The sequence below is a fragment of the Scyliorhinus canicula genome, chromosome 5 (genome assembly GCF_902713615.1).
Source record: "Scyliorhinus canicula chromosome 5, sScyCan1.1, whole genome shotgun sequence".
Classification (NCBI taxonomy): Eukaryota; Metazoa; Chordata; class Chondrichthyes; order Carcharhiniformes; family Scyliorhinidae; genus Scyliorhinus; species Scyliorhinus canicula.
In genome coordinates this window covers 214981018-215001917 of record NC_052150.1, presented here as the reverse complement: position 1 = coordinate 215001917, position 20900 = coordinate 214981018, and the positions used below count along the sequence as shown (strand labels likewise).

At 45.8% G+C, this 20900-nt stretch overlaps 1 non-coding gene across 1 annotated transcript; it reads right to left on the bottom strand.

The window, feature by feature from the left end:
- Positions 1 to 1406: 1406 nt before the first annotated feature.
- On the bottom strand, positions 1407 to 1557 carry LOC119966731. Its single transcript, XR_005460825.1, has one exon. It is a non-coding gene; the product is annotated as a U12 minor spliceosomal RNA (small nuclear RNA).
- Between the last annotated feature and the right edge of the window lie 19343 nt (positions 1558 to 20900).

Here is a 20900-nt window from a genome sequence, read left to right as displayed (position 1 = left end):
AGAGCCAAAGTGTGCAAGAATTTGGAATAATGTCATAGATCATAGATCATAGAATTTACAGTGCAGTAGGACGCCATTCGGCCCATTGAGTCTGCACCGGCTCCTGGAAAGAGCACCCTACCCAAGGTCAACACCTCCACCATAACCCAGTAACCCCACCCAACTCTAAGGGCAATTTTGGACACTAAGGGCAAATTAACATGGCTAATCCACCTAACCTGCACATCTTTGGACTGTGGGAGGAAACCGGAGCACCCGGAGGAAACCCACGCACACACGGGGAGGATGTGCAGACTCCACACAGACAGTGACCCAAGCCGGGAATCGAACCTGGGACCCTGGAGCTGTGAAGCAATTGTGCTATCCACAATGCTACCGTGCTGCCCCTGGGTCATAGTCCCAGATAACCGTAGAGCTTCGCCTCTTTGAGGGGGAGAGCTGACTGGTGACTAGATCTGGGTACTGACCTTGGATTTAACCTAGGGACCACCAGACCTCAGACAAGGGCCAAGGTTAACCTCAGTTGATATGGGAATTGAACTTACTCTGCCAGCCTTGCTCTACATCACGAACCAGCTGTCCAGCAAAGTGAGCTAAACGGGCCCCCAGTGCAAGAATATAACAGAAAGGCTGACTTCGAGCCTGTTCGAATATTAAGGTGCCAGCTTCAAGGGAAAATACAACGCGGAAAGACTAGAGGAGTTTTATGCTTCCTTGTATGAATCTAAGTTCTCAAATATACCAAGGAGGCACAGAAAAGCTTTATTTTGCTCATCTCCACCTATGTACATAGAAATAGAATTTCAAGGAAATTACAACACAAGCAGGCCATTCGCTATGATTGGTCTGCACTATGTGCAAGGAAAACAAAAGGTAGTTTTAAGTGATTTATATTTGTTTTAAGGGTTAATTTAATGTTTCTGTGCCTGGAAGTGTAAAATCTATAGGTGCATTCATGCTAGATTCAGGTGTTTGTATGTGTGGGTGTTGGTTTCAATTCCAAATGTGAATCTATTGTGCTTAGACAGGATTACAGCATCAAGAATAAATAAAACTATCATGGGTTGCTTAGCAATTGAAGACCCTTGTAAGGATAAACAAAGTTTTTAAGTTTTAGTTTTAACTGAATTTGTGAGCAGTTGGAGACAGGGAGCGAACATCTCTCAACACGGCCAAAAGAAAGATGGGACAGGGCGGGAGCTGCAAAGAGACAGGCTCCCTGAAGTACGTTACAGTCCAGACAACCAGGGAGCTCAGCCAGAAAGAATGTCTAAGATGACTGGAGTTAAGTGAACAGAGGCAAAGGTATTGTTCAGAAGAATTAAAGGAAGAGTAAACAAACTGTTCTGTCTTCACTTTTTTTTTGTTATAATTTGGGGGGAAAACTGCTTGGGTGGGGGTGGGACCAGGCAGATCACTGCACTAGAGCATCCCAGTAAGTAGGCAGATCATCTGCAGGGCGACCTTTACCCGCTCAAAAATTCCTCTCGCACAAGGCTGCAGGGACCCGGGGGTCACCCTGGACAGTAATTGTCTTTACTCATTAGTTTACGGCTTTAAACAAACTGTTCTGACTTAAAGAATTATCAGCAGTAACCAAATTTAAAGTAGGACAGCAGTCTTCAAAGGTAAATCAAATGTCTGATGCCATTTTAATACAATCTGGGAATCGAGAGTTAAAGCAACTTGAGTGATTTGCACAGCAGTCAAGACAAATAAATCATAAATAGATTGGTGTAAAATCCTGGACTGGATTCACTGTTAAATGTTGAGTGAAAGCTTTGTTTATTAGTGTCATTTGGAAAACATGGTCTGGATTTCAGAATGCCATCCGCTAAGGGAAAGCATAATTATAGAAATATAGAAAATGCAAGCAGGGGGAGGAGGCCAATTAGCCCTTCAAACATGCTTCAACCATTCATTGTGATCATGGTTGATCATCCAACTCAATAGCCTGATCCCGCCTTTCCTCCGAATTCTTTCGGTGCTATATCTAACTGCTTCTTGAAAACATACAATGATTTGGCCTCAACTGCTTTCCGTGGTAACAAATTCCAGAAGCCGATTCCTCTCTGAGTGAATAAACATATTTTCATCCTTTCTGCATCTACCCTGTCCAGTCCTGTTAGAATTCTATAGGTTTCTGTGACATTCCCGCCTCATTCGTCTGAACGCAAGCGGATACGATCCTAACCAACTCAATCCCTCCTCATAAGTCAGTCCCGCCATCCCAGGAATCCGTCAGGTAAACCTTTGCTGCACTCCCTCTAGAGCAAGAATATACTTCCTCAGATAAGGAGACCAAAACTGCACACAATATTCGAGGTGTGGCCTCACCAAGACCCTATCTAATTGCAGCAAGACATCCCTGCTCCTGTACTCGAATCTTCTTGCGATGAAGGCCAACATACCATTTGCCTTCTTTACTGCCTGCTGCACCTGCATGTTTATCTTCAGTGAAAAGACCTATTTATTCCTACGCTTTGTTTCCCGTCCGCCAACCAGTTTTCTATCCATCACAATACACTACTCCTAATCCTGTGCACTTTAATTTTACACAGTAAGCTGTTGAGTGGAATTTTGCTAAACACTTATGTGGGGAAATTGTCCAAAGGCTTCTGGAAGTCCAAATAAATCACATCCACTGGCTGCCATTCATCAACGCTATTCATTACATCCTGAAAGAATTATATAAAAGAAGATTTTAAAGCATATTTTGGGAGTAAAGTTTGGAAACTCTCATGTGACAATCGTCTGGGGGAATTCTGAGAAGACATCCGCAAACATTCACTTAGGTTTCAGACTAGAGAGAGTGTATTTGCCTACAGTCATCTTGTGTGCTTAAAAGGGACTTTGTGTTGATGAGACCATTGTAGATTAAAATGCATTTTGTAATCGTGCTAATCCTAAAACTTGTGTGTAATTGTTAAACTAAGGGGATAGTACAGACAGTGTCATAAACCAATTTTTTCATGTTTGATAAATGTTTTTTCTTCTGTTATTAAAGCAAATTAGCGGTCCTGTGACTCTGCCCCTCCACGTTCTATTTAAAAAAGTAAAACGTTTTTGAGCAAGAGTTCCATTCTGCGATCTTCCTGTCCAGTTATCACATCAACTGGGATTGTAACACATGCTACACGTGAACGTCCTGCCATCCGATTTCACCTCATCCCATCATCATATACTTCCATCCACTCTTCCGTCATGTATTTATCCAGTTTTCTTTTAAGTGTATCTATATTATTTCCTTCAACTATTCCCTGTGGTAGTGAGCTTCACATCTTTATTACTGTACTGTCTGGGTAAAGAGTTGACACACCTTGATGTTAACACAGAGCCACACAAAAGTCTACAAGGAATTTCAAGAATCTCTTCATGAGATCACAGTCGGCGATGTGATACTGAAACTGACATTTTGCGTCTTTTAAATTGAGAAGCCCAAGTGAAGCCACGCAAACATCTAATATCCTGATATTGATAGAATAAGTAGTTTACATCAGCAATATTCCAGTGCAGGGTTGCACACACAGACCATCAAACTCCTGGGGTTATGGCCAATGTAATGCAAATGTCAGAAAGTGGCTCGTTTCCTAGGAACCACTCTCCGTACTGATTTATTTGCTTTATACCATGGCATTTACTGGAGTCGATGAGCAGTTTCAGCAGTATCTCCTGAGAGAGCTAAAATGCAGCTCAATATTAAATTTCATTCCACGTTCTATTAAACCTGCAGCGGTCGGTTAATGGGAACATTGTAAATTTTGTTGCTATTTGTTTCTGTTGCAACCTCCTGTCCTTTCACCCTGGAGGCGGAATTTGTGTTTCTTCTCAGCAGACTTTCTCCTCTTTCCCCCGAAGGTCCGGACAACCGGCTTCCACCGGAATTGGCTTCCCAACCAGATTTACCAGTGAACGTTCTTCAGAAGTGAAACTAGAATGCGGTCATTTGAGGAAACACTACCACAGCGGGGCTCGATCCTGTCCTAACTCAGCACGCACTCTCAACGGTATCACAGAACGTACAGGCCGGCCCCTCGAGCCTGTTTGGCCATTCATTAAGATCGTGGCTGATCTGATTGTGACCTCAACCCCGATAACCTTTCAACCCCCTTGCTCATCAGGAATCTATCCACCATTACCTTAAAAGTATTCAAAGACTCTGGTCCACCGCCTATTCAGGAAGAGAGTTTCAAAGACTCAGGTGGATATAAAATATCGAATAACGCTATTTTGAAGAAGAGTAGCGGAGTTCCCCTTGGTGTCCGACTGTCAATTATCCCTCATCTAACAAGCAGATCACCTGGTGATCATCACATTGATGTTGGCGAAATCGTGCCGTGCACGAACCGGTGGCCACAGCTCCTACATTACTACAGTGACTACATTTCATGAGCATTCACATCATCTGAAATGCTTAAGGACATCCTGAGGTCATGAAAGGTGCCATGCAATTGTGAGATGTTTTAAAATGCGGAGATTTATTTTCCCTTTTTGTGTTTGTTGTGCCGAGTCGGCGTGTCATCCTGCAGCCTGGGGCGCAGGCGAGACAGCTGGTAAAGCTAATATGCTGGTTCGGAGTAAGCTCTGAAGTTGCAGAGGAGTCAGACAATTTTCATTGTCCTGTCAGCAAATGGGGGGATCTCACCATGCAACCTCCTTAAGCCTTAAAACTCTCCCCGGTCTCTCCGATTCCCCAATTCTGGTCTCTTGTGTGCCCCTCAATTTCTTTTAGTCACATCTTCAGCTGCTCGGCCTTACTCTGCTATTCCCTCCCTTTGAATCAGACGTTAATGGGTTCAGAGGCAAACACGATGGACCGAATGGTCTCTTTGTACCCGTAACAATTGTGAGATTCTGTGAAGCCTCTTCATCTCTTGGCTTCTTTCGTAAAATAATCCTTAAAGCCCACCCCCGCTGACAGTTCCTTAGATGCTTTGGTGTCAAATGTTGCACAATAGTGCCCATTTTGGCGCATTCTCAGTGTGTTAAAGATGCTGTATAAATTCAGGGTTTTACCTCAGTAGCTCTTGGTAAAAAGTGCATGTGCACGGACATCGGGTGAGGAAACAGCCACCTTGGGTCATGATTCCTTCTCCAGTTGAATAGTTTGATGGCATCACTGTCTCACTAAGTGTGGCATTGGGAGGGTGACGACTGTGGACCCGTTGACCAGTGAGAGGAGGGGAAGAAGGAGACGAGGGGCAAAAATAAACTTGACCACGCAGATGTTTATCAGCTTTAACAGGAGACTCTACAGAGCTACAAAGCACAGTGGATATTAGTCACATCAATTGTGATCTGATTGACTGGTTGAACAGCTTTGAGGAACACAATGGCCTACTTCTGTTTTCATTTCTTATAGTCTTATGTTTTTTTAAAATTAATATTTCCTTATCAGCCTGGAGATGCAGCAACGCCCTTGCAACTCCTTTGTCCTATATTTTCCTTTTCCGCTTCTCCCAATTGCCGCTGCCTACTTCCCTTCCCTCTGCCATTCCTCCATCCTTCTTCTTGCTACTAGCCCGTCTGTCAGGGAGCATCCCGTAGTGTTGGGACACCTGGGGCGGGATTTTCTGCCGGCGGGATGCTCTGTTTTGCCGACACCCGGGAGTTTCCCGACGGCGTGGGGCTGCCCCACAATGGGAAACCCCACTGACCGGCCAGCATAATGGAGAATCCCGCCGGCGGGTCGAGGCTTAAAAATCACGCGGCAGGGTGGAGAATCCAGCCCCCTGCTGTTCAAACATTCACTCCTCAGCCCCTTACGTCTATCAGGCTGGCAGTAATCCCTGCTGGATTTGGTCTGAATAATCCTTACAAATTCAAAACACTTCAAGAACATGCAAACTCTTCACCCACCCTTACCCTTCTTCACGTGGATCGCTCCTACCCCCAGTTAAAAGCATGGCCTTGATGAAGTGCAATGCAAACCTCTAAAGAGTCAAAAAACCTACTCACACTTAGTGGAAATCAAATTAAATGATAGCACACACACACACACACACACTAAATGGCAGTAACAGATTATACACCCCACTCAATTCCATCAACAGGCTGGAAATTTGAGTGAAGTACATAAAACCATAAAACATGGGAGAAATAGGCCATTCGGCCCATTGAGTCCGCTCCACCATTCAATGAGATCATGACTGACCTGCTGTGATAATCCTCAACTCCACATTCCCGCCTTCTGCCCAAAACTCTTCATTCCCTTAATGATTAAGAATCTGTCTATCTCAGCCCTTGGGCATACTTAACGACCCAGTCTCTAAGTTACACAGATTCACTACCCTCAAGAGAAGAAATTCCTCCTCATCTCTGTCTTAAAATGGCAGCCGCTTACTCCGAGATCATGCCTCTGCTCCTAGCCTCTCCCACAAGGGAGAACAACCTCTCAGCAATTACCCTCTCAAACCCCCTGATAATTCTATATGTCTCAATAGGTTCTTTCAAATTCATTCTTCTAAACTCCACCGAGTACAGGCCCAACCTACTCACGCCTCCTCATCAGAAAATCCCTTCAGACCCGGGACCAACCCAGTGAACCTTCTCTGGACTGCCTCCCTCCAAAGCCAGTATATCTTTCCTTAGAGAAAGAGGGCCAAAACTCTTCACAATATTCCAGGTGTGGTCTGGATCTGGGGAGGCAGTGGCATTATTAGTAATCCAGAGACCCAGGGTAATGCTCTGGGTTTGAATCACGCCATGGCAAATGGCGGAATTTAAATTCAATAAAAATCTGGAATTAAAAGTATAAATCATGGCTTTTGTTGATTGTCATACAAGCCCATCTGGTTCAATAACGTTGTTTTAAGGAAGGATATCCACCATCCTGGCCGGGTCTGGCCTACGTGTGACTCCAGACCCACAACATGATGATTTTCACAGTAACCTCATTGTAGTATTACTGTACGCTCCTTGTGACAATAATAAAGACTATTATTATTATTATGCGGTTGACTCTTAAATGCCTTCAGGGATGGGCAATAAATGCTGGCCCAGCCAGCCACACGCACATTTGCCATAAACAAATAAAGGGGAAAAAACTAGTGCCTTGTATAGTTTTCGCAAGCCTTTCCTATTTTTATACTCCATTCCCTTGGAAATAAAGACCAACATTCCATTTGCCTTTCCAACTACCTGCTATACTCACATTCTAACTTTTTGTGATTTATGCATGAGGACCGCCAAATCCCTCCGTGCTGCCGTTCCCCACAGACTACCATGCTGCTGTTCCCCACAGACTTTCTCCGTTTAAATAAGATTCATAACAGAAAGTCGATCTGTTACCTCCCTGCCTTATTGGCTCAGGGACCCAGTAGGGCTCAATTTAAAAATTCTCTTCCTTATTTTCAATTGCATCATGACCTTGCCCCTCCCTATTTCTCTCGTATCTCCAGCTCCACATCACTCCCAATATCTCTGCAATCCCCCAACTCTGGCTTTTTGCACTTAATAATAATAGCTTATTGTCACGAGTAGGCTTCAATGAAGTTACTGTGAAAAGCCCCTAGTCACCACATTCCGGCACCTGCTCAGGGAGGTTGGTATGGGAATTGAACCCGCGCTGCTGTCCTTGTTCTGTATTACAAGCCAGCGATTTAGCCCACTGTACTAAACGAGCCCCATGATGTTAATTGTTCCACAATTGTCCTTCAACTGTCTGGACCCTGACCTCCTTCCCTAACCTTCCCCACCTCCTTGCCTCTTTCCTTCAAGATGCTCCTTAAAGACTACCTCTTTGAGCAAGCTTTTAGTCACTTGTCCTAATATTTCCTCATTTGACTTGGTATTAAATTTTATTTCATAACCGTCTTGTGAAGTTCTTTGCTATTTAAAAAAATGGCATAATAATCTTTGCTCAACTCCTTTGCTTGGCGTGTCGTCTCTGTGAGCTGAGAAGCAGCAGTCGGAAAGAAAGAACATGCTGTGCATTGCAGCTCAAAAAGCTGGAGTTGAGCACATTCAGGAAGTAGAATAACTGAGAATGACAGGACGGAAGATCCGGTAATATCCCTCAGACAAAGAGGCAATGCCTTTGGGAGAAAAGGAGTTTTTGTTTTGCACCTGCATCGATTCTTAAAACCTTTTCTATCAATTTCAGGACAATTTTGCTCACAGGCTCAGTCTAACTAAATCCATTACACCTACGACTCCTACAGGCAGGAAAGAGGGTTTCATCAATCTGGGTTGGACGTGAAATCACTGTTGCCAGAGGCAAAAGGCCAGGTTGCACCGCCCAGTCATCCTACAACATACTTGATTTCCAAAAAAAAAATGCTCGTCATCAGCCAGGTAATCTCACCTTTAGCCTCCAACCTATCCTCCCCTCTCTCTCTCTCTCTCCCCCCCCCCCCTCCCTCCATTGCTGTCTTTCCTATTGCCTTTTACTTAACTGGCGCAGTTTCAGCCAATTCCAAGCACTTTTCTTGCTTGCTTCTTCAGGTCATAAATTTCTCACCTTCTCTGTCATTCCCCCTCCCTGACCCTTTAGTAAGAATCGAGATTCCTAGCTCCTTTTCCGACTTTGCTCATTCCTGCCCAGGATGAGACCCCTTTCCCGCCCACTCTGCCGTCCCTCCGGGAAACAGCAAATTCTTAAAACTTGGGAAGTCACTAATTCATTCGCACACTTTCTCATTTGCCGCGCCTTCTCATCGACGAGTTTCAGCCTGGCTGGTATCCTGTAGTTTGATCTTTCTCTACACCAGCGATCACCATGAATGGCTGGAGACCACCCAAACTGACTTTGTTTATGCTCTTAGAATCCAATATGAAGAATGAGCATTTTCCCAGCTGGGCTGGTGTCAGACTCAGACATATTACAAGTAAAATAGCTGCGCACAAACTATTTGCACCACCCAGTTTTTCCATCGACTGTACTTGTTAAAGATTGGGCCACGGTAGTGTGGCAATTATCAATGGTGTTGCTGAAATGTGAAATCTATTCTGTTTCCTGATTCCCTAGTGATATGTTTTATGTCAAAAGCACCAACACAGCAATGAAGGAACAAAAAATATTTGGTATTACCTTCAGAAAATATAAGCTCCTCTCTCCATTTTCTCGAACGCTTTTACACTGTGTGGGATATACTCTCTATTACGTCACGTCAGAAGATTTAAGTTGTAGCTTTTAATTGTTTCTAGTTGCTCCTTCCAATGATCTCCCTGCCCAAGGGCAGATGGGAGGTATGACACATGACAGGAAACAATGTAAATTTTAATCCAAAACTAAACTGCGGTGTCATCTGGTATTTCTACTGGGTTAACGCACTGTTGCTCTCGTTGGTTATGTGTTTACTTTGCATTGGCAAATGGCAAGGTGATTCCCTGCGGATGACTAAAAGCCCCTTTGTCTTGTTTCTATAAGACCATGAGATATAGGAACAGAATTAGGCCACTCGGCCCATCGAGTCTGCTCCGTCATTTAATCATGGCTAATTATCATAGATTATCATAGAATTTACAGTGCAGAAGGAGGCCATTCGGCCCATTGAGTCTGCACCGGCTCTTGGAAAGAGCACCCTACCCAAGGTCAACACCTCCACCCTATCCCCATAACCCAGTAACCCCACCCAACACTAAGGGCAATTTTGGACACTAAGGGCAATTTATCATGGCCAATCCACCTAACCTGCACATCTTTGTGACTGTGGGAGGAAACCAGAGAACCCGGAGGAAACCCACACACACACGGGGAGGATGTGCAGACTCCGCACAGACAGTGACCCAAGCCGGAATCGAACCTGGGACCCTGGAGCTGTGAAGCGATGGTGCTATCCACAATGCTACCGTGCATATTTTCGAGAATATTTTCTCATCCCCATTCTCCTGCCTTCTCCCCATAACCCCTGTGGCGACTAAGGGCTTTTCACAGTAACTTCATTGAAGCCTACTCGTGACAATAAGCGATTTTCATTTTCATTTCATTTTATCAAAAACCAATCTATCTCTGTCTTAAAGACACTCAGTGATTTAGCCTCCGCAGCCTTCTGCGGCAAAGAGTTCCACAGATTCACCACCCTCTGGCTGAAGAAATTCCTCCTCATTTCTGTTTTAAAGGATCATCCCTTCAGTCGGAGATTGTGTCCTCTGTTTCTAGTTTTTCCTTCAAGTGGAAACATCCTCTCCACATCCACTCTATCCAGGCCTCACAGTATCCTGTAAGTTTCAATAAGATCCCGCCCTCATCCTTCTAAACTCCAAAGAGTACAGACCCAGAGTCCTCAAATGTTCCTCATAAGGCAAGTTCTTCATTTCTATTTAAGGCATGCCCCTAACAGGGGCGGTTTAGCTTGGTTGGCTGGACAGCTGGTTCATGATGCAGAGCAAGGCCAAGATTCAATTCCCGTACCGGCTGAGGTTGATCTTGAAGGCCTCTCCTTCTTAACCTTGACCTGATGTATGGTGGTCCTCAGGTTAAATTGCCACCAGTCAACCCTTCCCCTTCAAAGGGAGTCCGCTCTGTTGCTTGGAATGTTAAAATTATAAATGCCTCAATAAAATATTTTCTATTAAAAAATGGGAAAAGCAGCCTATGGTCATCTGGGACTGTGGCTATTTTACTTTTTGGACATATGGGAATTGCTTGGCCATGAGGTATCCGTGATGGAAATTGTACATCATTTATGCTGACGTTTGACACATCACTAACTCAAATTACAACTCTTCGATATCATCCATTGAAAAGCAAGTCTTCCGTTTAGAAAGCACGTTTGCAGGACAACAGTTGTTATCGCGCACAAGATCCCAGGCCTAGGGATAAAATTAGGGAAGGAAAGTTGGCCTTGATCCCATCTTGCTCTTTTCCAAATGTCACTTGCAATTTTTATCACTTGGAGAAGTCTTCTCACAGTGGTTAGCACTGCTGCCTCACAATGCCAGGATCAAAGGTTTAAATCTGACCTCAGGTGACTGTGTGGAGTTTGCATATTCTTCCCGTGTCTGCGTAGGTTTCCTCCAGGTGCTCCGGTTTCCTCCCACAGACCAAAGATGTGGACATTAGGCGGATAGGCTATGCTAAATTGCCCCCAGGTGGGGCTCCAGGGACAGGGTGGGGGTTTAGGCCTAGGTGGGGAGGCCTTTCAGAGGGTCGGTGCAGATCCAACAGCATGAATGGCCTCTTTCTGTATTCTAGGGATTCTATGATTCTATGATGGTAATATCACTAGACCAGTAATTTCGGGGGCTGGTTTAGCACAGTGGGCTAAATAGCTAGCTTACAATGCAGAACAATGTCAGCAGCACGGGTTCAATTCCCGTACCAGCCTCCCAGAACAGGCGCCGGAATGTGGCGACTAGGGAATTTTCACAGTAACTTCATTGAAGCCTACTTGTGACAATAAGCGATTATTATTATTATAGGGGTCCAGGCTAATGATCTGGGGACGCGGGTTCCAGCTAATGATCTGGGGATGCGGGTTCAAGTTCCACCATGGCACTTGTGATATTTCAATTCAATTAATACCGTTCTCCCCATGTCTGCGGGGGTTTCCTCCGCGTGCTCCGGTTTACTCCCACAAGTCCCGAAAGACGTGCTGTTAGGTGAATTGGACATTCTAAATTCTCCCTCAGTGTACCCACACAGGCACCGGAGTGTGGCGACTAGGGGATTTTCACAGTAATTTAATTGCGGTTTTAATATAAAGCCACTGGGAGCAGAGTGGCGCAGTGGAACGTGCTGGGCCCATAACCCAGAGGGCGATGGATCAAAACCATTCTCTGCTAGTTTAATGTAAAGCCTACTTGTGACACTAATAAAGATTATTATGATTATTAAAACCTGGAAGATTGTCTCAGTAATGGTGACCGTAAAACAATTGTCGATTGTTGTAAAAACAGTTTATAAATTGCTTTCAGACAGAGGTAATAAGGAGAGATTTAAACAAAACAGTTTATAAAATAAATAATTAGGGTTTAAAACAAAATTAAAAACTAATTAAATGATATAGACATGGAGAGTCAGTTGATGTGTTGCTCCTGCATGATGTGGGAGCTGGTGGATCCCATTGTGGTTCCCAGTGAGCACATCTGTAGTATGTGTTGGTTGCTTGATGAACACTGGCTCAGAGTTGATGAGCTGGAGTCTGAGCTTCAGAAACTGCGACGCATCCATAAAGGGGGAGAGGTACCTGAACACTGTGTTCCAGGATTTAATTAACTTAAATTCGGCCAGTGGTCAGGGCCAGGAGGGTGTGATTGCAAGTGAGGCAGGTAGAGGGATCTGGGAAGTAGGGCTGCAGGAGTCTCAGCCTTTATCCCGGCCCAACAGGTTTGAGATTCTTGCTCCCTTGTGGACGGGAATGGGGACTGCAGGGAGGGTGAGCAAGCTGACCACAGCACCGTGGCACAGGGAGCCATTCAAGTGGGGGGAGAGAAAAGAAATGTAGTCGTAATCGGGGACAGTATAGTTAAGGGCGTAGACACTGTTCTCTTGACCAGAATCAAGAATCCCAAAGGTTGTGTTGCCTGGTGCTCAGCTTCAGGATATCTCATCTGGGCAGCAGAGGAACCTGGGAGTGGGAGGGTAAAGATCCAGTTGTCATGGTCTACATTGATACCAACGACATAGGTAGAAGGAGGACAGAGGTTTTGCTAAGCGGGTATGAACAGATAGGAGCTACATTAAAAAGCAGAACCAAAAAAGGTAATAATCTCTGGATTACTTCCTGAGCCATGTTCTAATTGGCACAGGATCAATAAGATTAAGGGAGTAAATGCGTGGCTCAAAGATTGGTGTGGGAGAAATGGGTTTGAATTCATGGGACATCGACGCCAGTACTGGGGAAGAGGGGACTTGTTCCAAAGGGACGGTCTTCATCTCAACCATGCTGGGACCAGAGTCCGAGCAAAATTGGGTAGATAGAGCTTTAAACTAAATTGGGGAGGTGGGGGGGGGGGGGGGGGGGGGGGGGGGGGGGGGTCAGTTGTCGGGGAAACTAGAAAACAAAATTTAAAGGAGAAGATAAGATTGCAGGTTAGCAATGTGGCGGACGGTGAGGGACAGAAACTAAAAGTGAGGGACAGAACAGGTGTCTTTATGCACCAATGAATTATAGTAGAGTAGGAAAATTTAACAGTGAAAGAAATGTAAAAGCTTTGTATCTAAATGCAAAAAGCATCCGTAACAAACTTAATGAGCTAACGGCGCAAATAGAAACAAAAGGTGATGACTTGGTGGGGATTACTGAAACATGGTTACAAGGAGACCAGGTCTGGGAGTTGAATATCCAAAGGGTACGCAGTATTTTGGGAAGATAGGGGTGAAAGGAAAAGGAGGTGGTGCAGCCCTGCTGGTGAGGAGAGGGATCAGTCTCTATAGAAATGATGTGGACAACTGCCAATCTCCAGACACGATTCTGCAGCAAATTACCCAGCCTTCAGAACAGCGACCACGACACCACACAACCCTGCCATGGCAATCTCTGCAAGATATGCCAGATCATCGAGAGGGCAGCAAGGTAGCATTGTGGTCAGCACAATTGCTTCACAGCTCCAGGGTCCCAGGTTTGATTCCCGGCTTGGGTCGCTATCTGTGTGGAGTCTGCACGTTATCCCAGTGTCTGCGTGGGTTTCCTCCGGGTGCTCCGGTTTCCTCCCGCAGTCCAAAGATGTGCAGGTTAGGTGGATTGGCCATGATAAATTGTCCTTAGTGTCCAAAATTGCCCTTAGTGTTGGGTTGGGTTACTGGGTAATGGGGATAGGGTGGGGGAGTGGGCTTGGGTAGGGTGCTCATTCCAAGAGCCAGTGCAGACTCGATGGGCCGAATGGCCTCCTTCTGCACTGTAAATTCTATGATGAGGGTACCACCATTACACGCGTGAACACCACTCACCAGGTACGCGGCACATACTCGTGCGACTCTGCCAACGTTGTCTACCTCATACGCTGCAGGAAAGGATGTCCCAAAGCGTGGTACATTGGCGAGACGATGCAGACGCTGTGACAACGAATGAACGGACATTATGCGACAATCACCAGGCAGGAATGTCGCCCTTCCAGTTGGGGAACACTTCAGCAATCAAGGGCATTCTGGGGGCAGCACGGTGGTGCAGTGGTTAGCATTGCTGCCTCACGGCGTCAAGGTCCCAGGTTCAATCCCGGCTCTGGGTCACTGTCTGTGTGGAGTTGGCACATTCTCCCCGTGTTTGCATGGGTTTCACCCCCACAAAGTGAATTGGGTACTCTTTATAAAAAAAGTCATGGGCATTCTGCCTCTGATCTCCAGCGTTCTCCAAGGCGGCCTTCAGGACGTGCGACAACACAGAATCGCTGAGCAGAAACTTATAGCCAAGTTCCGCACATGTGAGTACGGCCTCAACCGGGACCTGGGATTCATGTCGCATTACATTCACCCCCCACCATCTGGCCTGGGCTTGCGAAATCCTACCAACTGTTCTGGCTTGAGATAATTCACACCTCTTTAACCTGGAATTACCCATATCTCTGGATCTGTAAAGACTTAATTACCTGCATATGCTCGCACTCAAAGCATTGTCTTGTATCTTTGACTTTGTCTATATATACGTTTGAAATGAAAATGAAATGAAAATCGCTTATTGTCACGAGTAGGCTTCAATGAAGTTACTGTGAAAAGCCCCTAGTCGCCACATTCCGGCGCCTGTCCGGGGAGGCTGGTACGGGAGATACGTTTCTGTATCTACCTATTAATTCACCCGAGGAAGGAGCAGTATTCCAAAAGCTAGTGTTTGAAACAAACATGTTGGACTTTAACCTGGTGTTGTAAGACTTCTTACTGAATAGAAATGAGAAATAACAAAGGGAAGACGTCCTTGGTAGGAGTAATCTATAGGTCTCCAACAGGAACTCTACAACAGGAGGATTTTGGATGAGGATATGACATCTCTGGAGGGGGGTTAAGGCCAAGTGGGAGGAGGAGTTGAGGATGGCGCTGGAGGAGGGGTTATGGTGTGAGGTGCTGCGGAGTGAGAATGCCTCAACCTCGTGTGTGAGGCTGGGGCTGATACAGCTGAAGGTAGTACATCGGGCGCACCTGACAAAATGGAGGATAAGCCAGCTGTTTGAGTGGGTGAAGGATATTTGTGAGCGGTGTGGGAGGGGCCCAGCCAATCACCTACACATGTTCTGGTCCTGCTCGAAGTTGGAGAAATTTTGGAGGTCATTCTTCAGCACCATGTCAGCGAACCTGTATGTGACTTGGAGCCCGGTCTCCAAGGGGACATATTCAGGGTGTGAGACTTGCCAGAGCTGCAGTTGGGTGCAGGGGCAGATGGTTTAGCCTTCACCTGGTTGATCACTCACAGGTGGGTTCTGTTTGGGGTGGAGGTCAACGTGGCCAGGGAATTTTCACTTCAGAAAGGTGAAATTCGCTTGAAGAGGGGTGCGTGAGAGGGTTCCCTGAAAGATCGGGTTTGTTCATCCTACATTTTGGGGAGCTGGTTACCGTCAGCTACTAGGTGGGGGTGGGAGGGGGAAGAGGTAGGTTGGGGTGTTGGGGAGGACGGGTTCAGGGGATGGTGTTGGGTTTATTTTGTTTTGTATTGTTTAATATATTGAATTTGGCCTGTATAGACTGGGCAGGAAGGCTAAAAGGCAGGACAGCTGATGAGCAGTGGCAGTTGTTTAAGTAGATACTCAATTCCTCTCAACTAAAATATATCCCAGTGAGAAAGAAAGATGGTAAGCAGGGTACAAAAACATCCATGACTAAACACGGAGGTCAAGGATATTATAAAGACAAAAATTATGTTATATCATATTGCAAAGGCCTGTGGCAGGTTGGAAGATTGGGAAACTTTAAACCATAAACAGAGGAATACTAAAAAGTAATTTTAAAAAAGCCAAGGTAAATTACAAATCAAAACTCGCAGAAAATCAAAGAGGATAGCAAAAGCTTCGACAGCTACATAAAAGGGAAAAGAGTCGATAAGGTGAATATTGGCCCCTTGGAAGATGAAACTGGTGAGTTAATAATGGGGAACATAGAAATGGTAAAGATCAATACTTTGCCTCAGTTTTCACAGTGGAGGACACGAGTACCATTCCTACAGGAACGGGCAATTCAGAGGTAATAGAAAGGGTAGAACTTGGAACAATCAGCATCAATAGGGAAAGGGTACTCAAAAAACTCATGGGATTGAGGGCAGGGAGGTCCTCTGGGCCTGATGGTCTACATCCTAGGGTGTTAAAAGGAAGTGGTAGTAGAGATAGTGGATCCATTGGCTGTAATATTCAAAGATGACCTGGGCGCAAGAAAGATTCCAGTGAATTGGAAAAAATACTAACATAACGCCCTTATACAAAAAAGGGGGAGGCAGAATGTGGGAAATTACAGACCAGTTGGTTTAACATCTGTTGTTGGGAAATTGTTCGAATCAATTATCAAGGACGTAATATCAGGACATTTGGAAAGTCAAAACGCTATTTATCAGAGTCAGCATGGTTTAATGAAGGGCAAATCGTATTTGACTAATTCTAAGATGTAACAAGCAAAGTGGATAATGGGGATCCTATAGATGTAGTATATCTGGACTTCCTGAAGATGTTTGACAAGGTGCCACACAGAAGGTTAATTGACAAGGTGAGATCACATGGGATTAGGGGTAATTTATTCGCTTGGATAGAAGTCTGGCTGACAGACAGGAGACAGAGAGTTGGGATAAATGGGTCTTTTTTTGGATAAGAAGATGTAACTAGTGGGGTGCCACAGGATTTGGTCCATGTGCCCCAGCTATTTACAATCTATATTAATGACGTGGATACAGGGATAGAAGGTTCTATAGCCAAATTCGCAGATGACACAAAAATAGGTGGGACAGTAAGTTCAATGAGGAAATAAGAACCTTACAAATAGATACCAAAATGGGAATGGTGATTGACGATTGAGGGTTGAGTAGAGTTTAATAGAAATGGGGAGGTTTTGTCGTCTGTGGTGTGGGAAACATTGAAAGCAGTGGTGAGGGACGAGGTCATCTCGTTTAAGGCTCAGGTGGACAGAGAGGCAAGAGAGGAGTGGCAGCAGTTGGTAGAAGTGATTTTGGAGGTGGATGGAAGGTACACGGAGGATCCGACTCCAGATCTTTTGATGAGGAGGAAGGAACTGAAGGCAAGGTTTGATTTGTGTCCACAGGAAAGGCGGTTCAGCAGTTGAAGTGGGCGAGGGCGAGTATGGGGAGAAGGCTAGCCGCTAGTTGGCGAGCCAGCTCCACATCAGGCGGCAACGGGAGACATTGTTTGGGTCCAGGATGGGACAGGGGAGCTGGTGGTGGCACCGGAGGAGGTGAACAAGGCATTGAGGAGTTCCATAAGAATTTGTATAAGTCAGAGCCTCCGGAAGATGAAGCGAACATGAGGGAATTTTTGCACAGTTGAAGTGTCCTGGTGTAGGATAGGAAGAGAGGGCAGGTTTGGAGGAGTCAGTGGGGGTGGAAGAAGTGTGAGTAGCGAAAGGGAAAATGCAGACGGGTAAGGCACCAGAGTCGGATGGTTTCCCGGTAGAGATTTATAAAGGGTTTATGGATAAGTTGGGTCTGCTGTTGGTGGAGATATTTGAGGAAGTGGTGGCTGAGGGGACACTGCCAGAGACAATGGGACATGAATCCATTTCATTGTTGCTTAAGAAGGACAAGGATCGGGTGGAGTGTGGGTCATATAGGTCAATATCACTGTTGAATGTGGATGGCAATATTCTGGCGAAGGTGTCTCATGCAGATGATTGGGGAGGATCAGACGGGGTTTGTAAAGGGCAGACAGTTGTCATCAGATTTGTGGTGCCTGTTGAATGTGGTGCTTTCTCCGGCAGAAGGGAGGGAGTTGGAGGTGATGGTGGCGCTGGATCCGCAGAAGGCATTTTATCGTGTGGAGTGGAGCTATGTGTTTGCAGTATTGGAGAGGTTTGGGATTGGGTCTAAGTTTGTGGCATGGGTGAAATTTTTGTACAAGAATCCGATGGCGCATGTGCGCACAAATCAGATTACTTCAGCGTACTTTCCATTGCATAGGCGAACAAGGCAGGATTGCCCCATGTCCCCCCTTCTGTTTACGATGGCAATAGAGCCCTTGTCCGTAGCGCTGAGTGCTCTGATAAATGGAGGGGATAGGGAGGGGAGGTGGAGCATAGGGTGTCCCTGAAAGCAGATGATTTGTTGCTGGATAGCAGGTGGCTCGGGATGGAGCCCAGCTCCGTAAGTTAAACTTTACTGGTCTGGCAGGCTGGGTCACAGCAGATTTACTGAGGTTGGATAGCCTTTCCCTATTGTTGGCAGGTCGGGTGTAGGCAGTTAAATTTTGCCGAGGTTTTCATTTTTATTTCAGTGCTTACTGGTCCAAAATAGTTTTTTATGGGGGTGGATAGATTGGTTCCGCCGTTTGTGTGGGCAGGTAAGCTGGCAAGAATTAGGAGGACAGTAATTCAGAGAGGGCGGCAGTTGGGGGGCTTGGTACTTCCGAGCCTGTTGTACTATTAATGGGTGGCAAACATGGGGACGCTACGCGGTTGGAGCAGGGAGATTGAGGCTTTGTGGGTGAGGATGGAGACAGGCTCTTACAAATTTTGGAGGTCATTCTTCAGCACCATGTCAGCGATCCTGTATGTGACTTGGAGCCCAGTCTCCAAGGGGACATATTCAGGGTGTCAGACTTGCCAGAGCTGCAGTCGGGTGCAGGGGCAGATGGTTTAGCCTTCACCTCGTTGATCACTCGCAGGTGGAGGTCAGCTTCTCCACCCTGTTCCCCGAGTGGCGGGAGAATTTAATGGAGTTCATGCACTTCGGAGCGGGTAAATTCGCTTGAAGAGGGGTGCGTGAGAGGGTTCCCCGAAAGATCGGGTTTGTTTATGCTACATTTTGGGGAGCTGGTTACCGTCAGCTGCTAGGTGGGGGTGCGAGAGGGAAGAGGTTGGTTGGGGTGTTGGGGAGGACGGGTTCAGGGGAATTGGGTTTATTTTGTTTTGTAATGTTCAATATGTTAAATTTAAAAATGTTAAAATTTGAATAAAATGGTGGTGAGATTCAACCTCAGGGCTCCAGAGATTACCCTGGGTCTCGGGATTACTAGTTCAGCGGCAATATTATTACACAAATGTAGCACAGTGGTTAGCACAGTCGCTTCACTTCTCCAAGGTCCCAGGTTCGATTCTCGGCTTGGGTCACTGTCTGAACGGAGTCTGCACGTTTTCACCGTGATCCGGTTTCCTCCCACATTCCAAATATGTGCAGGTTAGGTGGATTGGTCACACTAAATTGCCCTTAGTGTCCAAAAAGGTTAGGTGGGGTTACTGGGTTACAGGTGGAGGTGTGGTCTTAGGTAGGGTGCTCTTTCCAAGAGCCAGTACAGACTTGATGGGCCGAATGGCCTGGTTCTACACTGTAAATTCTATAACCACCACCTCCTTCCTCAGTGAGGGCTTGATGTAGTGAGGCTCGTGAAGGAACAGAGGAACTTAGACAGCTCTGGAAGGCCAATTTACCTCAGAGCAATGGAGCGTGCTGATAGCCGCAGCTGCCACAAAACCCAGGCCATAATTACTTGTCCCACATGTCATTGGGCTGGAGTGGTTTAATAACACTGTTGCACGGTGACGAATAGACACCTGCATTGTATTACCTTAAGTGAAATAGCAGAGGTGAATTGTGACAAAAGGTTTGAATTTGCCGAAATGAATTAATGAGGATGTGTACTCCAAACAAAACCTTTCGTCCTCATGTACTGACAGAGTTGCTGGCAGCTGTGATTAACTCCTATTTCATAATCGTTTGTCAGCAACTATGTGGCATATCATTATGTGCACACATAAAGTGATCTGCAATCCAGACCCACATATATTAAATGTGATGCAATGGCAAAATGATTGTGTTTCGCAAAGATATTGTGGCAATCGGCAAAGAGCTGCCAAGGGACAGGAGACAAACTCAACTGGACGAAAGCAGGAAATAAACTTTAATTAAATTCAAGGAAATGCTTGGGAGAAATATCCAAACTGAGCACAGCACATATAAAAACAGAGAATGACACGCAGGTAGGACGTGAGGAAAATAAAGGTCTATGGTTAAATGTGTAAAGCTTCAAAGATTCTTATTGCACGGACTCTGCCAGTTGGACCAAGTAATAGAGGCTTGATCCAAAAAGTGCTTTTACTTTGTAACCCCAACTCTCACAAACACTCCGACCTTCTTTAAGGTCCAACTCCACTGGGACTGCTTACCTATCAGACATCCATTTTTAATCTGTGAACCTAGACCTTGATCTTACGGATTCTGTTGTTTTCATGCGTGGTTTTGGGTCTCCATTTATAAAACGTACACAGAGACACATTAGAATCATTGTAGAATCAGGCACATTCTCTCCGTGTCTGCGTGGGTTTTGGTCCCCTCAAACCAAAGATGTGCAGGGTCGGTGGATTGGTCACGCTAAATTGCCCTTTAATTGGAAAAAAATTATTGGGTATTCTAAATTTTAAAAAAGAATCATAGAATCGCTACAGAGCAGGGGGAGGCTATTCAGCCCATCGAGTGTGGACCGACCCTCCGAATGAGCACCCTACTGAGCTCCACTCCCCCACCCATCCAGATCTATACCCATAACGCCACCTAACCTGCACATCTTTGGACGCTAAGGGGCAATTTAGCGTGGCCAATCCACCTAGCCTGAACATCTTTGGACGCTAAGGGGCAATTTAGCGTGGCCAACCCACCTAGCCTGCACATCTTTGGACACTAAGGGGCAATTTGGCGTGGCCAACCCACCTAGCCTGAACATCTTTGGACGCTAAGGGGCAATTTAGCATGGCCAATCCACCTAGCCTGAACATCTTTGGACGCTAAGGGGTAATTTGGCGTGGCCAACCCACCTAGCCTGAACATCTGTGGACGCTAAGGGGCAATTTAGCGTGGCCAACCCACCTAGCCTGAACATCTTTGGAC